The sequence below is a fragment of the Balaenoptera physalus genome, assembly GCF_965194825.1.
Source record: "Balaenoptera physalus genome assembly, chromosome: 21".
Classification (NCBI taxonomy): Eukaryota; Metazoa; Chordata; class Mammalia; order Artiodactyla; family Balaenopteridae; genus Balaenoptera; species Balaenoptera physalus.
The window spans coordinates 28,130,914-28,138,983 of record NC_138902.1 but is presented as its reverse complement, the minus strand read 5'-3'; the positions used below and the strand labels follow the sequence as shown (position 1 = coordinate 28,138,983).

The 8,070-nt window shown below is 36.5% G+C and overlaps 1 long non-coding RNA gene across 2 annotated transcripts in view; it reads left to right on the top strand.

The window, feature by feature from the left end:
* Nucleotides 1-7,715, top strand: part of LOC309651661 — a 30,195-nt gene extending 22,480 nt beyond the window's left edge. For both annotated transcript variants that reach the window (XR_014258287.1, XR_014258288.1), the window contains one exon: nt 6,540-7,715. This is a non-coding gene — a long non-coding RNA (uncharacterized lncRNA). The remainder of the gene's footprint in view (nt 1-6,539) is intronic.
* The last annotated feature ends 355 nt before the right edge of the window (nt 7,716-8,070 follow it).

The window sequence follows — 8,070 nt, the reverse complement described above, 5'->3', positions numbered from 1 at the left end:
CGCTGTTAAGCCAATTCCCATGGTGAGAAGTGATACAAACAGGAAAAATAGCAGGTAGAAGTGAGAGAAAGGAAGGAAGAAATGATTAGGAAACAGAACAGAAAGTTCACCCCTATGTAGTAAGTGCAATAAATGTGGTGGGGAGGTGAATCAGAGTGGGGAAGATGCAGGGAAAAGCAGCTGTACAGAACACTGTGTTCTATGGATGATGAGAAATGCAGATAATGAGAGCTATCATTACAGAAATGGTGGGTGGGCTTTCCCATTCTCTGACTAAATTACACCAGGAATGCAGTACCATGCAGGGTTAATGTTACTGCTTTCTTTAATTATGCCATTTCCTTCTGTAAGCAATGCCAAATCCCTCAAACTGAGAGATACTCAACTTTATTAGAAGATTCTAGAGTACTTATCTTGTGGCCACACAGCCCTGTCCTACCCCTTGGCAAACTCCCAGCATCCCCTGCATCCCCAGCTAGCGGAGTTGCCTGTGAGAAGCCCTTGCGAGGACTTGGAATGGAGAAGAGAGGCAGAGGCCATTTGAACTTGTCTTTGGACATGGCAGGCAAACATGCAGGCATGTGGCAAATATGAGGTTTTTCTGGTGGCCTCCAAGTGTGCTCCTGAAAATCACCTTCCTAAATGTTGGAGAAAAATATGATTGTCGGCATTTCTTTCCTGGGTCTGTGACCCCTTGATTCTCTAAAAGCTAACAGTGCATCTAAGAGTTCATATAGATTGCCCTCACCTTCACTTTCCCAGCACTTCATAAAGTTTGAAAGCATTTAATTCCCTGAATTAAATACCATCCTGTTTAAAAAACTTGAAGTGACTTCTGGTTTTTGGATAGAACTCTAACAGATACACTTTTTTCTTCTCCATAATACCCATCTTAACGTGGAAATTGGTTTTTTTTTAGTGCCATGGTAAGTTTTTAAGACTTTATTTTTTCGTAAGCTATAGGTTCTTTTTACTACTTCCAATGAAAGTGTCAGAGAGTAAACATAAAAATAAGATATCTCTGAAATACTATAAAGATCATATTATCAGAGCTTATTGATACGCTATTTTGCTATTACAAAATCAAATGAATTAATAATATATTTGTTTCCTTGGGGTAAACCCAACTTTATAAGTTTTGGACCTGATTTTTTTCAGTGAGTTACTTAATAGAAGCCATAAAATTCAAGAACAGTTTCCTCTGTAATAGGTGAAAAGAAAGAATTTAGTAACTGCACTGGCATAAACGAAATACTTTCCACCTCTTTCTAGGGAACATTGTTGTACTCAGGTAATAACCACTTAGTCATTTGATTAAGGCTAGAGTGGAAATTGTTAATTAACATTATAATAATTTTTATAATTTAATGCATAATTTTAATTCATTTTTATTGCTTAAGCTGAAAATTGCCAAATTATCCTTTAAACAGTTCTTTATTTTTTTCACCTTACTATTAGAAAAACGTTTATTATCTTTATTACCATTTCTGATATTTAAGAAGAAAGAACAGTAGTTTGTAAGTTTATAAACATCTTTAAAGCTACAGACCAGATAAATCATTTTACCCAGTTCAAACAAGTGCAGAGAAAAATGTGACCCATGCACACATAAAGGCACTAGAGGGCAAGTCTTCAGCCTCTGGAATAGATGGTTCCAAGGCAGACCCAGGAGCCTCTGGCCAAGAAAAATTCTGAGCTGCCTCCTTATTTCAGCCTCTTGCCTGCGTATCAGACCTACTAGTAATAATCATTCAGCTTTTCTACGAACATAGTAAGAAAAACTTAAAGAACAAAGTTGGCACAATGGGAATGGGGGAGAAACTGAGATAACCCATATTTCATTTCTGAAGGTGAATCCATGAGAATCTAGAAAGAGGGCAGATGAGAAAAGCATGCTGACCTGCCTTGGATGCAACAGCCTTGAAACTGTCACAGCCAGTTCTATGAAAAATTTCAAGGTTCAACACTTGAGAAAAAGAACCAAATTATATATTTCTCACACAGGTAGTTTTAAACAACCAGGTGTTCACTATCGTGGCTAAAGAATCTGTAAAAGAATAAAAATATCCTATACAGAGAGAATAAAAGGAACCACCAAAAAAAAAAAAAAAACCCTTTCCATTTATGAGATCCCTGTTTATACAAAATTCATTTGTAGACAATATTTCATCTTTTCATGTTACTATGTAATTTCTATCCCACAGTTAACAAGACTCGAGCACTATGGTACCAATCTCCATCCCATGTAGAGCTGATGGGTAGAAGCTGGCCTGAGCAGTACCATTATGAGCATAGAGGCTCTATCTAGAACACTGGGAGTTCTTGGAACTTACCATATAATTACCTTTTCTACAAGGGTAAGTGTACAAGGAACTTTAAGAAACCTAATATCCAAGGATATGGGGATTTTTCTTCCCTTAACTCCGTTTAAATACGAACCCCCCCATAAGCCACAATATATATATATAATCAGAGTTTCATATATTTATATTTAATTTAACAATCTATTTTTTGCACATGGGTTTTACCTTTGATTAAAATTCCTATAAAGCTAGGAATTTTATTTTTTTTAAATTGACTATAGGCTTCCCTGGTGGCGCAGTGGTTAAGAATCTGCCTGCTAATGCAGGGGACACGGGTTCGAGCCCTGGTCTGGGAAGATCCCACATGCCGCGGAGCAACTAGGCCCGTGAGCCACAGCTACTGAGCCTGTGCTCTAGAGCCTGTGCTCCGCAACAAGAGAGGCCGCGATAGTGAAGAGGCCCGCGCACCGCGATGAAGAGTGGCCCCCGCTCGCCGTAACTAGAGAAAGCCCTAGCACAGAAACGAAGACACAACATAGCAATCAATCAATCAATCAATAAATAAAATAAATAAATCTTAAAAAAAAAAAAATTGAACTATAGCCAGCCCAGCACTCCATAAAGATGGGCATTTAGAAAACATATTTGACAGTGACCAAGAATATTAACTTGTGAGATTTATGGTCAGACTTAACACATTAGTCTTCCTTATCCTTAGCCCCCAGTTTTATAACCTAGCTTAAGACTTCTCTTCCTTAACACCTATTTCAATAAATGTTAAATAAACAGATAAATGGATGAATGAATAATGGAGTCTATATCTTGAAATCTCATCCTATCCAGGCAGTTTTCCTCAAAGACTACTATTTATTTCTACACCTAATCTGATGTCCTGAAATAATTTTTGCTGCAGTACCCAAGGATGTAAGACAGAAGTCCCCTGCCTATCAAAGGATACCTTAGACTTCTCTGAGGTATCTTGTACTTACTACACCTAAGCTTAGACCATCTCAAGCCATCACAGCACACTCAACTGCATATTTTTTAATCTGATTAGTTTATAATAAATCACAAAGCCATGGTGGGACTTTTTTTTCTTCACAATTTCTAGATCTGAAGTATAAAAATTTATGCTTCTACGACATGAAATTGTACTAACACAATTTATTAAATTAGTTCAACTAGGCTTTCCTTCAGAAAGATTGATAATAAATTGAGTGCACCTCTTTTCTATTCTGTGTTTAACTGCGAGATCTGCTCAGCTTTCTGTATCTAAAACTCTTACTAGATGCTATTCCATTTTTATTAGATTCTTCCATTTCAGTGGACTGCATTAATTTAGAATATGAGATAGTTACCACTATCTGAAAGATACAGATAACAGCAAATATATAATTAACCTCTTTAAACTAGCATGACATAAATAGGCCATATTTCTAGAGTGACAGAGCAAGTAAAGGACTTCAAAGACGAATATGGAAAGGCAAAGTTAGCTAATAAATGATATTCATTCATTAACAAATGGTATTTACAAATCATTCAAAATACCCTCTTGCTAAATAAGTCACGGGATATGTTTTTGTTCTAAAACCAATCTAAGACAAGGTAATGAAGTCCATGTAAAAGAGTTGCACCAAATCACCATGATTTACCACACATCTTTAGAGGGCTGAGAATGAAAAAGATAAAGAGAATTAATTCCTGATTTACATATTCTGCTAATAAAGTGGCAAGGTCTTATGAAACAAACACAACAGCTGCAAATTATGTAATTATGTATCTGTATGCAAATTTGCAGACATCTCATAAATGCTGGAACACTCTTTGCAATGCTAATTAAGTGGCTTTTATTGCTGCTGCATAATTCCTCCATGTGATTTGGTTCCAGATGTCATTGTAGCCTGTGAAACCTTTATTGTCAGGTTAGCTGAGGTAGCACACATGAACACTACTAATAAAAACTCCATTTATAATTAAATTACTTGCAGTGACTCAGTGATTTTTCATCATCCTCTTGGCCATCTCTGTTACTCTTACAGTATTGTACATCGAGTTTGGGCCAAAGGGGATTTTTCAGTAGCTACATTCCCATACAAGTGGTTAATCTGTTTAATCTCATCCACATAAACTAAATTCAAGTGTCTAATGAGCATGGGAAAGTTCACATAACAGACTGAAGCCAATATGGGTCTTATGGCAGATGCCATATTCTAATATCAGTATTTTAATAGTCTGAAGAATTATTATTTCTTTTTTAATAGTACAAAATGTTTTGAGAATCATACAATAGGAATTGGTACCATACTTTGAATTCACATGTAAGAAAAAAAGGACATTAAGAAAAAAATGTATACTGAGCACCTACTATGTGCATAGCACTGCAGGAGCTCCAAGGAAGCATAATACATGGGCCCTCAAAAAGCTCATAAATAGTTGGGAAGGTAAGACATAAAAAGATTTACAATATAATATAAGAATACGAGACCTGATTGTTGACCTGGAACTAAAACAGATAAAAGAAATCAGAAATAACCCTCATAACTACTTGTTGGTGTTTTGATTGAAGTATAATTGACCTACAACACTAAATCAGTTCCAGTGATTAGATATTTCTATACATTACAAAATGATCACCATAATGTGTCTAGTCATTATGTCACCATACCAGTATATTACCATATAATTGACTATTATTCCTCATGCTGTACATTTCATCCCCATGACTCATTTATTTTGTAACTGGAAATTTGTACCTCTTGATCTCCCTTACCTATTCCACTCATTCCCCCATCCCCTCCTCTCTGGCAACTACCAGTTTGTTCTCTGTATCTATGAGTCTGTCCTGTTTTGTGTCTGTTCCTTTGTTTTATTTTTTGGATTCCACATATAAGTAAAATAATAAGGTATTTGTTTTTCTCACTCTGACTTATTTCTCTAAGCATAATATCCTCTAGGTCCAACCATGTTGCAAACGGCAAGATTTCATTTTATTTTTTATGACTGAGTAGTATTTCATTGTGCATATATAACACATCTTCTTTATCTACTTATCCATTGATAGACACTGAGGTTGTTTCTGTATCTTGGCTATTGTAAATAATGCAGCAATGAAAATAGGGATGCACATATGTTTTTGAATTAATGTTTTCATGTTCTTCAGATAAATACCCAAAAGTGGAATAACTGGATTGTATGATAGTTCCATTCTTAATTTCTTAAGAATGAAACTCCATAATGTTTTCCATAGTGGCTGCACCAATTTACATTCCCACCAACAGTGCACAAGGCTTCCCTTTTCTCCACATTCTCTACAACATTTTCTATTTCTTGTCTTTTCGATAATAACCGTTGTAACAGGTGTGAGGTGATCTTGTGGTTTTCATTTGCATTTCCCTGATGATTAGTGATGCAGAGCATCTTTTCATGTACCTGTTGGCCATCTGTATGTCTTCTTTGGAAAAATGTCTATTCAGCTCCTCTGCCCAGTTTTTACACACATTGTTTGTTTTCTTGTTGTTGTTTGTACGAGTTCTTTATATATTTTGGATATTAACCGCTTATCAGATATATGATTTGCAAATATCTTCTTCCATTCAGTAGGCTGCTTTTTTGTTTTGAGATAGTTTGCTTCACTGTGCAGAAGCTTTTTAGTTGGATGTAGTCTCATTTGTTTATTTTTGCTTTTGTTTCCCTTACCTTTGGAGTCAGAATCACAAAAACATTGCTAAGACTGATGTTACTGCTTATGTTTGTCCTAGGAATTTTACGGTTTCAAGTCTTAACAGGGGTGACTATATGTATTATTCTCCTTGGGAGAGTAGCATTCTAATTCTTAGTAAGGGAGGAGAGGCTTGATATTGATGGAGTGTGCAAGAGTAAAAATTTGGGATATCATTCTTTGGCTTTATACTTACGCAGCTGGAGAAGCTGCAGGTCCAACTATTTGTAGTTTTGAAAACTATATGAAGTTTTGTAGACTTCATTGAAGCCATCTGGGGCTGAGCTTTTCTTCATGACAAGTTTTAAAATTACCAACTAAATCATTTTACTTGTTGTGTATCTATTTAGATTTTTCATTTCTTCTTGAGTTAGTTTCAGTAGTCATAGGAATTTGTTCATTTTCACCAAGTTACATAATATGTTGGCACAGAGTTGTTTACAGTATTCTCTTATAATCATATTTATTTCTGTAAGGTTGGTAATGATGTTCCCTCCTTCATTCCTGATTTTATCCAGCCACCCAAAGGTAGAGCTGGATGAGAGAGCCTACATAAGAGCTTGGCATCTGCACTGTGAAGTTGGGAGCATATGTGAACATTAAGATGAGTGTTCATCTCTCAGCCAGAGAATAAGCCAACGGGATTTGAAGGGGACGTGTTAGAACATACAGGAAAGAAAAAGATGGGGTCATTTTCCATCACAGTTCCCCATGGCACTGTGAGTACCTGGAAAAGATAATTAACAGTTCCATGGCACCATATGAAAGCAAAAGGATGCTAAAGGATAAGTTACTCTAGTGCTGCCTGGTAAAGAGGACCCAAACTCAAGGACAGGGACTTTGGAACATGAATCACTGATGATGCCAAAAGAAAACTAGGCTACCCTTTCCTTAGTGAGAATAGGGGCCAAGTTAGAGTTGAGCAATGGCCAGGGAAAAACATGAATGCCACCTGTGTAGACATCTCAATATCAACAAAAGCCATCAGCATCAGAAAAAAAGACTACACTAAACCAGAGCTTAAAGGTTAGCTACTCTGCATTGCCATGCACCCATTATTTAAAAATATCTTTTGATTTCAGTATCTTTTCTCTTTCCTGTCCCTGCTCCGACATCAAAGGAGCTAGCCCTGAAAAGAAAGGAGCAGGGTTGGAGGTATCTCAAAGCCAGACCATAACCAGCCTCCAGCTACACACACACACACACACACATTCACAGAGAGACAAGATCAAAGCTCTAGTTGCAAGAGGTGAATTTTAACTTGTGTATGAGTATGAAGGGAAGAAGGTATTTAATATGGAACGTTGGAAAACATGGAAAAATCAATTTTGTTTTATACCCCAATAATATGAGAATCAAGAATACTGGATATTCTAATTTTATACCTTCTAGTCTTTTCTAAACCAACTTCATCGCTACCTTTCAAATGCTCTATATTCAAGAAGAGCAGCAATGCCTCAGGCTTAAAAACCAAGAAAAAGCTTTGAAAACCAAAGGTCAGTATACTTTTCTAAACAAAAGTGAATACTTGATATACTTCACACACCATATCATTCACCCATTTAAAGCTCTCTGGTTTTGTCAGATTCTGATGCTGATGGCCTTTGTTCATATTGAGATGTCTACACAGGTAGGATTCATGTTTTTCTCTGGCCAGTGTTCAACTTCAACTTGGCCATATCTCTCAGAGGAAATGGTAGCCTAGTTTTTCTTTAGTACCACCAGTGGTTTGTGTCCCCAGGTCTCTGTCCCTGGGTTTGGAACCTCATTACTTGGCAGCTCTAGAGAGACAAACAATTCAGCGGCTTTTAATATATTCAAAAAGTTGTACAACCATCACCACAATCACTTTAGGACATTTTTATCACTCCATAAAAAGACCCATGCACATTACCAGTCATCTCTACTTTTCCCAATTCTCTACTCTCCACCCAGGCAACCATTAATATAATTTCTGTCTCTATAAATTTGCCCATTCTGAACATTTCGTATAAATGAAATCACACACACAACATGCGGTCTTTCATTTCTGGTTTCTTTCCCTTAGTA